The sequence below is a fragment of the Danaus plexippus genome, chromosome 23, assembly GCF_018135715.1.
Source record: "Danaus plexippus chromosome 23, MEX_DaPlex, whole genome shotgun sequence".
Taxonomy (NCBI): Eukaryota; Metazoa; Arthropoda; class Insecta; order Lepidoptera; family Nymphalidae; genus Danaus; species Danaus plexippus.
The window spans coordinates 4,067,526-4,084,700 of record NC_083551.1 but is presented as its reverse complement, the minus strand read 5'-3'; the positions used below and the strand labels follow the sequence as shown (position 1 = coordinate 4,084,700).

The 17,175-nt window shown below is 28.7% G+C and overlaps 1 protein-coding gene across 2 annotated transcripts in view; it reads right to left on the bottom strand.

The window, feature by feature from the left end:
• LOC116774936 (uncharacterized) overlaps positions 1-6,375 on the bottom strand; it is a 31,553-nt gene extending 25,178 nt beyond the window's left edge. For both annotated transcript variants that reach the window (XM_061524149.1, XM_032667724.2), the window contains exon 1: positions 5,922-6,375. The gene's annotated coding sequence lies outside the window, so the exon portion shown is untranslated. The remainder of the gene's footprint in view (positions 1-5,921) is intronic.
• Between the last annotated feature and the right edge of the window lie 10,800 nt (positions 6,376-17,175).

Genomic DNA, 17,175 nt, shown 5'->3' with positions numbered 1-17,175 from the left:
TTAATTTCCACATTTATAAAACCCGTCTCGACTAAAGACTTAGTTGACCTTATGCCAACACTTTCTATTTACCTCTAAATAGTACAAACACAATGCCTATTTTACTAACATATATACAAAAGACATGTAAATATTTTTTCAGTTTCTGCCTGTCTGTCAGTTCCTGTTAAATTTTTCAATAGGCTGGATCTATTTTGATGGTACTTTTTCTGGATGATATGTTACCTACTTATGTAATAAAGAGTATCTTGGGTGTCGATTTTTTAAAGATTTTCTTTCGTCATCATCATCAGCTTATAGGAGCCCACTGCTGAGCAAAGGCCTCTTCTCACATGGAGCAGTTTAGAGCATTAATCACGACGCTTGCTCAAGACGGGTTGACGATTTCAATCTTATAATTTGAAATTATAAGACTAGGTTTCCTCACGATGTTTTCCTTCACCGTCTGTCAGTGGTGACAAATACTATTAGAAAATACGTATGACTCGATAAAGATCACATTGGTACGTGCCAGGTTTCGAACCCGCTTCCTCACGTATGAAAAACGGGCCTTTAACCTCCAGGCCACCACGACTATGAACAAGATTTTCTTTATTAATATAAATTAAAACACACACACACACACACACACATATATACATATATATATATATATATATACATATATATATACATATATATATATATACATATATATATATATATGTATATTAGGTGTCAAGTCTCAGAAGCAGTTAGATAACTAATAAACATATTAAAACGTCAATGACCTTTCCTATTGTTATTTGAATTTGAATATTTTTGTTCATTTCAACTTCAATACCGCGATCAACAATATATATGTGAACAAAGACAAACAACACTATATATTTCGTTGCAGATGCTTTGTTATTGAACATAAAGTAAACTTAAAGTTATATATTTCTCCTGTGGGAACGCTATGACAACATTCTCAGAATTATTTCGTTTTATTTCTCTCTTAAAGCCTTATTATTTGTGTTGTTTTGACTCATTTAAAATAAATGAATTATTGTTTAGAAACAAGAACAATTATAAAATATTTCAATTACACTCCAGTGGTTTCTTTAATAAATGTATACTTTAGTTTTGTTTTATTTAAACATTCGTTTTTTATAATAATGTTTGAAAAGTCGGTGTTAAATTTGCACTTTATGTCTCTGGGTAAAAAAAAAAAACAGATTTTCAAGCTTTTATTCCGAATTACAATAATATACGTTCCGTTATTTATATTCTGTCAAACAAACGTCTATCTGATAGTTAAATCAAACGAGCCAACAATAAAATTGAACTATCCGACATATTGCAAGCATTCGTAAAATTCCATTCCTATGTTCTACGATTTTCACGACATTCCATCAAGCCACTATTAGATTTAAAAAGTAAGCAAAATTTTATTTCTTCTAACATCAACTAACTGAAGCGAAACTAATTTTATGTATTATTAGATTTTGTTTTGTATTTTGACATGATATTTTTTATTGTAAATTCAATGATCTAGCGACTATTTTATTAATTAAATACAGTTCTTTACATTTATCTAAATATATTTCCTAATCTCCATGAGAGGTTTACCGCAACATGACAGGTATAACAATTTTTTAAGCAACATATTTTTTATTATATACGTCTATATAAAAAATATAAAATGTTTAGATATTTTTTATCGATATTAAATTTTAGTATGGGTTGCTCTGATAATATATTTCATATTATCAAATTATCTTTACTTGTCTCATGTAAAGGAGACATAAATTGGATCAATCTTAAAGTTTGATACTAGTTAATAAATAAAATACTGTGATAAATGATAAACAATGAATAAAAAACAGAAAAATACATTTTCAGTATACTCGTATAATGATTTTGCTTTTGTGTCATATTATTGACTTTGTTGTGATTACATACATAGTAATATAATGTACATATTATATATTAGCGATAGTATTGTATTAAGTTAATGATTGCTGCGCATTTCACATATGTCGAGTCTGACAAATGGGTCGTTGAAGGCACGGGGCAGAACCCTCGAGTGCCTATTACGGTCACAGACTGATGGTAATGATAAATGCCGTGTGCCAGAAATAAATACTAACCAATTTTATATAGTTTGTTATAAAATAATACATGCTGTGCCACAGATTTTGTTACGGTTTAAGTTTGATTCAAAACTTAGCTGCAACGACTCTAAAGTGGGATGAGATTTGAAGAGAGCTATAACATTTGTAGAAAGTCCATACGTGCTTTCGTGCTGGGAATGTTATAAAAATGCAAATCCTACGAAAACCGGTGCCAAATGGGACGAACGATAGATTATATGGAATTTATTCTAAGGCATGTAAAATTCATTAAGTATTTCTTTGATTGGATTTAGCTTTCATTTATTCAAAACAAATTTTAATTTATAGAGCCAAGCGATGAGTTTTTTTCATATAAATAGTTGTTATTTGATTAACATGTGAGATTAACTTGCATTAATTCATCATTCCTGATGAGATTGTTAATAATTTCGAAACGTTCTAAGATGTGTCATGGGAACCCATATAGCTAATTTTGAAGTCGTCAGATTTTTCCTGATTCGTGCTGGAAAGACAGGATATCTTTTTAAACAACGTATCACACAAAAATAAAAATGATAAAAAAAATTATGTTAGTGTATTAATATTTCAAAGCTCAGTCTATTTGTATAAAATGATACATCAATCGGACTCGAGATCAATAAAAAAATATAGCTACTACATGTTTACTTTTCACTGAATACGTAGCGTTAATAGTTTTTCATAAGTCAATCTTTGCACATTATACTACTTATAACATATAGGTATTGAATAAGAAATTTCAAAACTGAATGGAACCTCAATCCTTGAGACATAAATATTGATTCCACTTCCTTATAATGGCTTTTGATTGTCCTAAAAAATATGGTATATTTATGCATCGCTTTTAATTTTTCACATTAGGATTGTTATAAAACATAACAAAAGAAAAACTATGATTTTTTTGTAGACATCACATGCAAAAAGAAAAAATTATCATGGATTACACGTATGTAAAATATTAGAGTCAATTTAATCAGCATTTAATTCTAGATGCTGTACGATGAGGATATTTTTTTGAACTGAAATTTAATTTCAGCTCATTTTAAAAGGTTGACATAAAAAAAACACTGGCGGTCTTTATATTTTAGGGAGTAATAAAAAAAACAAAAGAATTGAAGATAGATTTTAATTTTATATTTCATTGAAAAAAAAAAAACATATCCGTTCTAAATCCTCGATTTATACAAAGTCGCTTGCTGGACTGCTGATGGAATTCGTTGTTATAAAATTCAATTAAAGTTAGAGCTTTTGAATAACGACTTCAATTCAACGCAAATAATTTCAGACATTCCTTTTAATGTATAATTTTAGAATTGACACATTATTTTTAAAACCGATTTCTGTCATTATAATTTCTATGAAGTTTTTAAAAAAGTAGAATGTATTTTTACTTATATATATTATGAAGATATATTGTTACTTATAAATGTTATAAATAAAATAAAGAAACAATTTCCACGCGAATAGAGACTTGATTTGGCACATATATATTGTTTGACTTTTTTATCGGCTGGTCATGAAAATCGTTCACAAAGAAGAAATAATAGTAATTATACCCATTGATAAGAGTTGTACTAAACTTAGGCTAGACTAATAACTAAGTATATAAAGATATAAATATATAACATTTATATCTTTACCAGTTATTCGAATAAAATATAACCCGTGTGTGAATTGGAAATGTTAACCTGAAACCTCGGATGATATAATAATTGAGACGCCTGTCTTTTAAGTTTAGTTGTTAAACTGTCACGGTATTATTATCTATGAGAAAACTTCTATTGTATGACCAAGTGCTTACTGGAAACTTTTAAAACAGATACGGACAAACCAAAATAAATTCATTAAAATTGTACAAGTTTTTGTAACAACCGCATTTGTTCACAAGTTTTATGAACGTAAAAGTTTCTTTATTTTAAAATTTAAATCACGACAACACTAACACAAGTTTTAGAACAGTCTCTTCTATATGGCAAAAGTTATTTTACCTATTTTTTTCATGAGGGCGTTGTTTATCAGTAGCAGGTCCAAATTGTTTAACAATCAAGTACGTAATTACAGCTTAGATGAATTGTCAATCTATTCATTCACCTTTCCATCCATTTTTACAGACTACTGGCTTTGTAACATTATAAGGATTAATTTAATATATCATTTGATAAGGAAGCGTCAATACAGAAGCAGATGTTATCTGTGGTGGACTTGTTATGTAGTTTTAATGTGCAAAAATAATTATTACCGACAAATACGTTGTTTTAAATAACAAAACGTTAGAATTAGATAATATTATATATCTATTTAAACTTGTTTTGCTTACTGATCTCTGTTGTTGTAACTAAGCCGTAGTATATTAGATAAAAGAATTTTTAATATATTTTCAATTCAATATATTTCATTTCTTAAGCCAGCATTTTATTCGTCTATTAACATTTCCCAAAGAACTTCCAAAAAGCATTTGATTGCGTGTTCAACGAGGAGTATAAGAATAATTTTCAAATCAAATAATAGCGAAATCTGAAAGTATGTTATCTTTACAACCGTTATTCGGCTAAGAGATACTTGAGTATTGGAAATCTCATTACCGAGATATGTCGCTATAAATGTCGATTGCGGCTTACATCGCATGTCGAGAGAACCACATGAGTATTATCATTAGACTTGTGGATTCCTCGTTCGTGTTACAAATACAAATAAAACTACAGAACGATCAAGTGTGCAACGGAATTGTCTTGATTTTTTGTGCGTATAATTGGGTATCCCAATGTAAATGATCTGTTTTATTCATACTTTCTTATGAAATGTTTGCAATAATAATATGAAATTGATGTTTTAACTGCGCTGTTAAATATAGTATCTACATATATTAATGGAAAAAACCTTAATTTTGTTTCCTTATATTGGTTGTAAAACAAATATTGGCTTGCCAGAAAATCAAGATGTTTTCATTAGCCTGTTTATAAGACACTATAACAAATTCTTTATTCTACTATACTATTATAATTCTATATATTCTCAAGTAATCAGTTTATCTATTGGATATTAAATGTTAAAAATAATAACTAAAACTAGCTAAGAAAGTAAAGTGAAAGGAACCGGTTTAATGACCTTAGTATTTAAGCTCACATAGGTTCTTCGAGATAAAATGATACCGGGATTAAAATTCACAGTTAAATCCATGTGGAGTTATCCGACAAATACACATATAAATTTTGACTTCGAAACAAGCTTAATGAAACTGTAACAAAGTCATTAAGCTAACATTAGGAGTCATTGTTCGAACCTGTGTTGTCGGTTGAAATCACAAATGTTATTCGGTTATTCCACTTACGAATTTATGAGCACACTTTTAAATTCATTTATATTACTTACAATTTTTACATGTAGGTCATTTTTTGGCTGTAAAATATTTTAATAATGTCCATATTGTATCTATAGTAAGTCAGCTTCATAAAAATATGCTCTTCAAATAACATTATTGCAATTCATCTACTCGGAACACTTCACCCGCATAAATTGCGAGCTAGTTTCTGTTTTTTTTTTTGCAAATCATTACCGGGTATTTTAAAATACTCCAGTTTCGAAGCGTTTATTATTGTCATTTGTATGATTTTCACTCTTTCTAATATAAGCTCCTTGTGATAGTTTTTATTACTTGCCTATTATTAGTGTTGAAGAAGAATCTTTAAATTGTATCAAGCGGCGGTCTACCGCATAAACAATGCTCATTGTGATTTAAAAATTACACTTTTATTATATATTAATATATAGTTGTTTATATTGTGTGCGTTTATAAAATAGACTTACATTTTAAGAACAAACAATTTCATCCATTGATCAAAAAGAATCCACAAATCCGAGATAGAATCGTTCGAGTTTTGTCACCGTATCACCGAGAACATAACACAATTTAACACACTTTGCACATCATTTTTTAACACACAATGCAAGCTATGGCTGGTGCGGTTTCTTTGCCACTGTCACGATCGAGCACGTTCTTACTGCTCCCACCAGTTTCCCCAAGCAAGAAGCCGTCAGACGCGTAGGTCATTTCCTGATCGTGATGTGGGCTCATAAATTCTATCATCACACCGAAAGATCGTTCACTCATTCACTCAGTCACAACTGAATGGATTGATGTCTGATTTGATAACGCTACGTGGGGAAGTCGCGTGCCTCAATGTAAATTATATTATTGAATCATTATAATAAGAAAACAATAACAAGTGAAAGTCTGGTTTCGATTTTATCTTTGACGCAATAACATTCGGGTGACGTGTTCCAAATGCGACATCATTGTTGCTTACTTTCGAATAACAATACGCTATGAATATATTTAAAAGGATTTTGTTTTTCAAGAATTTTAAATGATTATATATTTTTTATTATCAAACATTAAGCGATAAGTTCAGAGTACAAATTTTTCAACAGCAAATAATTTCCTTTTCTATCCAATTATGTGTGTAATTACAACACACTACAATGGTTATTAAAGTGGACATTAAAGTTAATTAATATTAGACACAATTATATTTGTCATATAACACACAATAAAAAAATATTTTAGTCTAATAATAAAATAGAAGTACAACAATAGGTTTAATAATTTTAATGTCTTCTAATGTTTCTGTACATTATTTTTTTTTAAGTTGATTTCAATTTTAATTGTACTACAGTTTGGGACCAAGCCAAGGCATCCTATATTTAGATATAAACTGCCATAAGTTTTCGAAAATAGTTGTGCTGGTGATGATTTTTAATATATAATTGCCCCCACACAACAAAGGCCTTTTTGTGTACATATTTTCGATTTTAATTTTTCACGTTACGATGTTTCCCACGACTTTAATTTTAATTGTTATTCGAATATATACATATATATAACTATTTCATTTAATAAGAAAACATAAATTTCTATTTAAAAGTGAAAACGTATAGAGTTTCAGTGGTACAGTTCGTGGAAGGTAAATGAACTTGACCAAGGTTTGTAGGTAGCGTTAAATTATACATTGGCTATTGGAGAGAAACCTGTCAAGGAGATAAGGCAAATTGGATCTTATTGCTATAAACTTAAAGTCTTCAACTTTCAATGTTGGTAATATTAAACGCGACATCACTGATATAGAGAAAATGACAATCTTATACCTGTTAATGGTGTACAATATGTTGGTTCATAACATTTTTTTTTTATTCACATTAAAATATTCTATTATTACAAAAGAAAGAAAGAAACAAGAAACAAAGAAATATGTATAAATGAAATAATTGAATAAAAATTAGTAAATATAAATATTATTTAAAAATATTTAGCCTTCATGGACCCCAAAAGTATATATTTTTTAAAATTAAAGGTAATTTTGTTTAAATCTTTCTTGTTATTTATTATTCATAAAAAAATTTTTAACTGTGACTGATGGAAAAAGGAATAAGTGTCTGTATTTATACATAAATGTTCGTATTATCTCTACACTGATAACATGTTTTTGTACGATCTCGATTGGCATACCATTATAAGGCTACTGTTAAGGTTTTCTTAATTAAATAAATAATATGTACACGTGTTACGTACGTGCAAACACATTAAAAAACAAATGAGCATCGCCAGGGTAACATCGTTGTATGCATAAAATATCATATAACTAGTGACGCCGCTGACTCCGCGGAACGAGCACCAAGCCGTGTGAACAAGAAGATTCCTGATACCACACAAGCTATGGAATGGTATTACTATCCTAACATCGGGGCAATCATGCAGTCTGAGGTATAGGTTTTAAGTTTTAATATGTAATTCTTATTATAATATACATATAAGTAAGTTTCGTAGTTTTCCTGGAACATCTGGTTGCCACTTTATATACTTCACATTGTGTTACTTATATTTTTAACTCTTATATCTTTTTCTTTTATCTTTAACAATACAATCGACTTAATGTCACTCATCCCAAATGACTAAACTCTTGTAATTTTGTTGAATTATAAATTATAAATGAATTCAAAATGGCTTTCATACTGTTTGAGTAATTTTATGTTCTTAAGGACTTGTGTATGTATACGGTACTTAAGTTAAAAAGGTGTAGCGTCGGTTAAATTTTCTATTATATATTTCTTATTCACTTGAAAAAAGCTAAAATGTCAAAAAATATCAAATATTTTGTGTACAGTGCTCACTTAATTTGGTTTCGTGACATTAATGTAAAACAAAAGAAGATCTTAAGTTAATGAAATTCGGTTGGCAGTTGACAGTAATAGTACTTTGTCAATTTGACAAGTTCCTGTTTGCTTGGGTTTTTTTTTTGAGTGGAAGACAGAAATATGTTTCGCTCGGCCTACTTTATTGCTTACTTTTTTTACCTTTTTATATAAAAATCATTATTTATTTATGTGAGAAAAGTAAAGAAAAAGTTTTTGCTAGTTGACATTATGACTTTATTTTTGGAAAAACGATTTCGATTTTATGAACACAATCCGTCATTCGATTCTATAAACGAAAAGGTCATACACCGACATTGATAAATTACATAGCTCCTTTAATATGCTCATAATTAAGATTGTATACAATAATAAAATTTCCAGCGACTAGCCTCTGATTAAGATCACATCAACAATTCAAATTTTGACTGACTGATTTTATTTGTTACAAAAAAATTGTTTTTCTGTCAGAAAGTAAAACAATGAGATAAAATTACAGATTTATGTATACGAAGCTTTTAAAGACGACTTTTATTTTGACAGATAAGAAGTTTAAATGTTAGATATTTTTATTTTGTGACACATTTCCTAAGCCGTGGTTGTTATCAGATTTGTCTCTTTTTAATTATATTGTCATAAAACATACATTTCTATTTTATTATTAATTAATTAATTATTAATAAATTTGTTATTAATCAAAGAAACTACGATTCTCTCATAAAATATTATTAAAATATTGTTATGACATAAAAATTAACATTCATATTAAAATCAAAAAAAGATTTTCTATTAAATAATTTACGAAAAACACAATAGCTTAGAACAAACATCCAAACTAATTTTGACTGACACGGATCAGGAGTCGACCTTACCTAATATAGATATTAAACATTATTATGTATAGATACATATTATATACATAAAAAAAAATTCTTAATTCTATAACTCCTATTTGCAGATAACATGCTTTTTATTGCAACCATCAATTTGCCGTGGTAAGTTTGATTATATTACAGGACTCCGAGTTAAAATTAAGAGAGATTACACAAAACGGATGATAATCCTCACAACCGCCTTTAACCTCTGAATCTATTAATTTAATATGATTCTAACATACTGTCAAGTCAAGTAAGATCAAGTGCTAAAAATTTCTATTCTTATGTCCATGACTATTTTCAACATATAATTAGTCAATTTTCTTCTTTCCGAAATACGGAACTGAATTTTCAGCTGCAATATTATAATTAATTTTAACACCACTTCCAGTCATTTCATTTATTATTAACAAATTTAAAGACGCTCTTTAGTACGCGCTCAACGTTTTAATATTTAATGTACTTTGGACTTGTATGTAAATATACAGACTACGAACAGGGAGTGAAGCTGTTGGTCCTTTTCGTTTTATTTTATATTTTAAATAAACGATACATTTATTTTATTTCAAATTTCAATAACTAACCTGCTGTCGTGTTTATCGAGACCAAAACATCTTAATTAGATCTAAGACTATCGCCAGTATTCATTTAAATGAAAAAAAAATAATGTTTCGATTTAGACGAGATGTCTGCCCGTGATCACGGTTGCTGCAAAATAAACGAAACGTCGGAAGTATGTAGTTTTTTAAAAATAATAAAATACGCAAAGTGATTCGATAAAAAATAGTTTGATTAAATCATCTTAATTTAACTGTGAACGATATTTGTTTCTAAGTCGACAATAATGTTAATAAGCCACCAATACTTGAATCAAACCTCAAATCCTGGTATTGTTATTCAAAAATCTTGAATGTTTCAACCTAAATCTTTTACATCAAAAGGCGGAGGCGGTCCTTCGTCAATTTGACAGTGCCTATTCACCCGGATTATTTGAGTGGAAGAAAGTAATAAGGAAGAAAGTAATATGGTATACGACCTTTTAGTACGATCATAATTTAAAATGTAAGAGATGAAATCTGCCTATATATTTAAGAGCACAGCGTTATTGTTGCTAAAAACTATTTTATTCTATTGTATGAAGATTTTAAATATCCACAACTTGTGATTTAATTTATGTCATACACACCTAAATTGAATATTTTCAAATAAATTAAAGCAAAGCAATGAAAAAATCTGTTTATAATGTTATTATACCATGTATTCTTGATATAAATTTTATAATATTTGTTATTGTAATGTTTAATAGTATCTCTTATTGCTGCGTCGTTCCGATTTCATATTTTTATGGGCCTTTGTTCATTTCATTATCATTCAATTATCCGCATTTCACCTGCAAAAATAGAAAATGAAGCAATAATTGGATTGGCTTAATAATGTTATAGTGAAACGACATTTTAAAAAGTAGACAGATATATTATATGAAATTATTAATAGATATGGGTAACTTTGGCACTTGAAGTTATACAGGGAAGGGCTGCATATTGATAAGTAAAGGACGATTATTAAATTACTATTTACATACATTTTATAATTAGGACATATTAATATTAATACTATATTGAACTCTTTAAGTTCATTCACACATAAGCTTTTCTTAAAATTTGCTAAAGATTTACCATTTTTTTTCTATCGCCGTCACTATTGAAATATGGCTCATATTTTTTTATAACAATAGATTGTGGAAAATGGGTAATTATATATACCCATATAAATATCGTCGTTGATTTTGCAATCATAATGTGTATTGGAGATGAGTTGTAGAAGCTTATACACTTGGGTTGTTAAACCCCAATATTGAAGGTCTTAAGAACATTTTTTTGATAACAGTGGAAAGAAGTATGCCTTGTCTCTATAGTTTTAAAATGTAAAGAATTCAGGTTTATTGTAAATTAAATGAAATGTATCATGTGGTACTCGGTGGAAAAGTGACAATTGGATTATGTCAATCAATTTTATTTTCCTTTTTGTATTTCATTGTACACAATATTAAGGAAATACAAGGAAGTTGTCAATGTTAAGGAAATTCACGTATTATAGTCAATTTATCTGATCTCTTTCTTGTTCACTTGTAATTTTGGAAATGTGAATGAAACGTATAAGGGTGAATAGGCCGTTACTGACATAGGGTGTTCACCACCTACGGGTTAATTTCTACTTTCCCACGTGTAGAATGACAGTCAAGCACTATTCAGTCATAATAAAAGAAATTGCCTGAAGCTAATTAGAATTAGGGATGCCTAGCTCGTGATTTTATCGTCTTAGATCAGAGAGGATAATAGTAGGAGGGGAAGAAACACTGCACTTAGGGAACGGAATTGCAAATTTGAATATCCAAAAAGCAGAAATTGTTTCAATTTGTCAGGCCTAAACGTTTTTCGTGACGTGAGCCCGCAAAAAAGGCCTTAGAACCATTTTGAACCGAAAGCGTTAATAGTGTTTGTTATAGAAAGGAACTTAATGGTGTTGATACTTCCTTGACAGTACAAAGTAACCTGGCACTTAAAGGTAAATCGTCAGGCAACCCTCAACTGTCTAGGCAAATATGTAGCGTACTGGATCCAAAATCTACTATACAAAAAGTCGTTCAGTTTCGATTTTAAAACAAAAACTTGTTTAGGTAAAATTTGCAACACCTGTAAATCACACGTTAATAGAGAGGTACTATTGCAAAGGCTCTATCTTGAACGACATGAGGGACATCTCAATCTTATATTAAAATTAACAGGTTCTGGTTAAAAAAGGTCTGCTACGTTTATCATTGAGATTTAACTCTGAATTTGATGAAAATTAGTTTATTGGATAACTACGCATTTTTTTGTTATATTCACCGTGCTCGCTATTGCTGTAAAGCAGTTAGTGATGAAATAAAAAAAAGCTCGTAGTTATTTGCAAAAAATTGTATAATTTACATGATCACATGCAAAAATCTTACTAAATTACTTGTAATATATTTACAGAGCTATATTCATTTCTGTATTTAATTAATTATAATTAACCTAAGACAATTGTGGTCTTATTTAGAAATTTACGATTCTGTCTGTGGTGCTCTGTGATTCGTAATTCAGAAGTCCTAATAAAAGCCCCAATGGACCTTTAAAAGTTAGAAAGTTCTAGTTCTACAGATATTAGAAATTGGAACAAATTATAAATTCCGGGCGAATAAATTGGTTAAACTTATGGAATAATTCTTTATGTAAATAAAACAGAAGATTATTCGCGTAAAAATTTATTTTCAATTGTAGTTCTGCTATTATTAACACAAATTGATGTATCTGTAAAAGAATTGATACGAGTATCCACTTATATTGTTCATATTTTAAAAGTGGTAGATATTCACCTATTTATATTATAAGGATGAACGCTTTAAGGGATTTTTAACGTTTTAAGGGATATAAGTATTTTTTTGATAAATGTTGTCTCTATTCGTAAACGTTACCCTATAGGGTATTTACAAGCTATTTAATTAGTGTCAATACGTTCTTTGTATATAGCAAAAATCAAAATAAACACACGCAAAATAAAAATTTTGCGCAGTGATATGCGTACATTGGAACAATGTACGTCGCTTTTTTTCGCCTTTTTCCAAATTCTAATATTTAGTTGTTCAACTGAGGTTTATGTAGGATTATTTCTTGTTCATAAAAGACAATTAAACTCACGGCATCATAAACATTGTTTCTAATAACTTGTAGATTGATTCAAAACTTCAATCAAGTTTAACATTATAGGCTAGCTGTTATTTATACAAGAGTTTGCTTAAAATTCTCTCGAGATTAGGACGTAACTACTAAAAGAAACTATGTGAGACGGAAATGTGAATAGCTCTCTCTTACTTAATATAAATAATGTAATACATTTTTAATAACATTCTATTAATAAATCATTTAATATAAAAATATGTTAATATAAGTTTTTTCTTATTACTTGGATATGAAAGGTCTGTTTGACTATATAGCTATGTATAGATATATAGTCCGCTTACATATGTGCTTGTCATCATTATAAATTATTCTGAATCTTCAACGTAACCATGTTTAAATAAAGGTTATTTTTCAAAGTTGTTTACTAAGCCATAGATTTAAGGATTCCAGCCCAACATTACACAAATACCAACTTATTCAGTAAATATTTATGAAGTTAATTTTAATTCAAATTGCCAGACGGATACTAGTCCAATATTCTGGCGGTTACTGTTTTGTTGTTCTTAAAATATTCAACCACTCATTGAAGATTCTATCGTTTGGGGAGAATGTTTCAGCTTTATAGATATTGTTTTCGGTCTATAAATGTTTATCTTCATATTATGCGATCCCCAGATAATAAAAGTTTTACAAGTTACCGAATGTATCCGTTTTATATCATTCATTGTTTACAAGTGTAACCTTCTGTTAACATTTGCATATAGGATCCTTATATTTTATGATCATTTTATAAACTGATTTTCTTAAATGTAACTCATACAAATGTTTCTCGGTTTTGATTACTTTTTTTTAGCAATATTAAATTCTTATTATTAAATAGTTTCAGAATATTATTGTGACAGTTTTAAGCGAATTCAGTTACGTAAAATGAGTCTTCGTCTCGCGTCGTAACGTAACCGCGGGCGAGGATCTCGTATGTTTGTTATACGTATGTTTACTTATGACAACCTACGTTAATATGCTAGTGAGATCAATCCGAAGTTAAAAGTATATAATACAGTTTTATCAACAAATAGTCCAATAAGTATACAACATTTAATTTGACAGTTTAAAATAAAATCATCTTCGTATGACGATAAAGTTCACAAGCATATAAATTATTATCACAAGTGACTTTCCATTTCTTTTCAAAATTGATAAAAATTATCAATTAAATAAATAACGTAACTCAATATGAAATACAAGTGTTTCTGATGAGATAAATCAATTAATCCATATACGATTGTATTTTTTGTAACACGTGTTTTCATTCATAAATAAAGACGTATTTCTTGTTTCGTGTTTTAGCTGTTATAACCTTTTTGCGGGCTAGAGATTAAAAATATCCTAACAGTACCTACGTGTGTTTCCATAATGATATGTGAATATGTATGTTATAAAAATAACATATTTTACGTCGGACGAAACTCGATGATATTACCATTTCTTTGTCATGTAAAATTTTAGATTCCGTATAAAATTACTCACATCTACAAGGAAAACACAGGTTTAGTGTTGGCCAAAGTTCCGCTTTCACATACCACAGATTTCGTCAATTTTGTATATAAATAGTGTCCGAGCAACTTTCACCAAATGGTTTTGGAAGGTCAGAATTTATAATTTCGTATGTTTTAAGACAAACAAAAGAAAGTAAATAATGAGTATGCTCTTTAATGAGAAACTGAAGGCGTGCCGTTACGTACGAATGATATTCCTACCTATGATTAAATTTTTGTAATTTGTGTACTTGAAAAAAATTGCAGACATTAAGAAATAATTTTTGTTGTGTCGGTATTCAAAAAGTTATCTAAGTAAGTATGATGTCAATAAGAATTATAAAACTAAAATATTAGTATACGTTACGAAAAAAATGCATCAATATTCGATATTCAGCTATGTATGTTCAGTCACACCTCTTAATTGCATAGAGTTAAGGTGTTGGAAAGTGAGAGTTAAATATGTTGACTGAATGATAATGAAGTGAATGAAGGTTTCAAAAAATTATTATAACTCATAGTAATAATTAAGATACTCTATTTATTTGGCTTGTGTTATTTGAATATTCTTTTAGAATTTTATTTCAATATTTTTAAAATAATATAAGCGGGCTGTCACAGTTATTTAAATACTTAAATATATTAAAATGTTAATGTCCCTTATTATAGTACAAAATGTTTTATTTCAATATTCTTTTACCACCTAACTAATAATGTTTTTGACTGTCAACTAATTTAGAATTAATTTATAAGGAAAAGTTATTATTCTTATAATATTTTTTGTATGTTTATTGGGTCTACCGACTACTGATGTTTAATTTATACTCATTGCTGGCGATAAAAGATGTATGGTGTGGGCATAAATGTTAATCATTGGAACCGTGTTATTACGTCAGTTATAAACAAATACAGTAAAATAATTACGGTTTTATCAGAATTTAGTTTAATCAACAAAGATTTCATCAGGCTCTATTTATTATATGCCTTCCTAGAAGTAGCGTCGCGTTTATCTATTCATAGGAAACAGGACTGTATCATTGTATGAAATTTTCTAACAATAGAAAAAAAAATAGGATATAAAGATATGTTTTAATTAATTAAAAAGTATTTTCCTTGAAGTATAAAAATGTAGAATAATATGTAAATATGTTTTCCTTTAAGCATTTTATTCAGAAAGAAAGCTTGTTGTTGTACGTATTATCATCGTTTGTAGGATGATGTTTGCAAAAAAAAAAAAATTGTTTCACGACTCATCATATCTTCAATAAATCAAAAGTGATTAGGAATTTAAACAACAATTAAAATACAAATACAAACAAAACTTTTGGCTTTTAAATAAATACTTACGTTAAATAAGTAATATTTGTCAGGTTTTAGAATGTAAGATGATTTTATGGAAAATTCGTGTTCTACTACTATTTCTAAAGTAAACTTAATATAAAATTCAATAAAGTGAGCAATGTTTTATTATTTTTAATAAAATTTTGTTACGATTTCGAAGACTGAAGCCTATATTTGGAATTTCAATAAACAAATCTCTAGGTAGAGTTATTTGTTGTAATGAAATATGGAGTGGTTTAAAACGGTCCCGGCGTATTGAAAATTTTATAGAGAATATATCGTCTCCGAGCCCAAGCTCTGTTTGAAATATGAAATACAGGATAAATAAATTTCCGTATAAATCTGATCAATGTGGTCGACTATACTTAAGATGGCAAAAATAAGGGCAAACACAAACATCTTATATTGATACCTGTGAACATATTTTTAAATACATATATTTATTTGGCCATACATTTCATACTATATATGTGGAGGTTGTAACCATTAATTTTGTTAACCTTAGATCTTTGGTCACTACAAGAGAAAGGCGGAATCTGTTTTGCATTACGTAATCAATTAGGGTTTGATGATAGACCTTTGTTGAATTCAACATATAATCGGACTGTTATTTGTATGAAATATTACATTTTTAAATAAATTCATACCCAAAGTTTTAAATGATAGAAGTTCCAAATGAAAAAAGACCTCGATAAATATGATACGAGTTTAAAAACTGAACGTGCTTCATATAAAAGTTTGCAGCGGTCTTTATTTATATACGATATTGTAGTCACGTGGAACACCAACGTTATCCGCATTGAAACATATTAGGAAGTTCAAATTATTAATTTGTGTTTACGTTTTGGTAAAATTAATGTTTGCTTCAAAACCATATATTTTCCTATGTATTAAATGTTATTTTTAATAACATTTCATTGTCGTACTTACGAGCGATTTTGCTCTGGAAGTAATCGTATTTAAAAGGACTGACAATTTAAGTATCACGTACTAAAAGAAAGTAAAAGATAATATTAATAAGTAAATATTGTCTGTGAGTAATGTTCCTCTTTTATTTAGTAGTAAAAATAGTCAATTTATGATGATTTACTAAATATTAAAGATATGTATTTAGGTGCTTTGAGGGCTAGCTGTTACTTTGTCGACGTTTTATCGTTAAATTTAGATTTTCCAAGTTTTAGTTCAGGACATCTATCTGCAAGTATAAATCTTTCTGAAGAGTAACTGTCCTGGAGATTGATGTATTTTACATTTTAGTTTTCCACCGTAATGGGGTTACCTGGATAGCTATCTATAAAATATATGCGCGTAATATATTTCGGCGCTGAAGGCTGTTTTCATAAACAACCTTTTTTATTTGTTGCAACTTTTTTTCCTACAATTTACCGTCCGATTTGATTTTGATTGATTCTTTATTGGA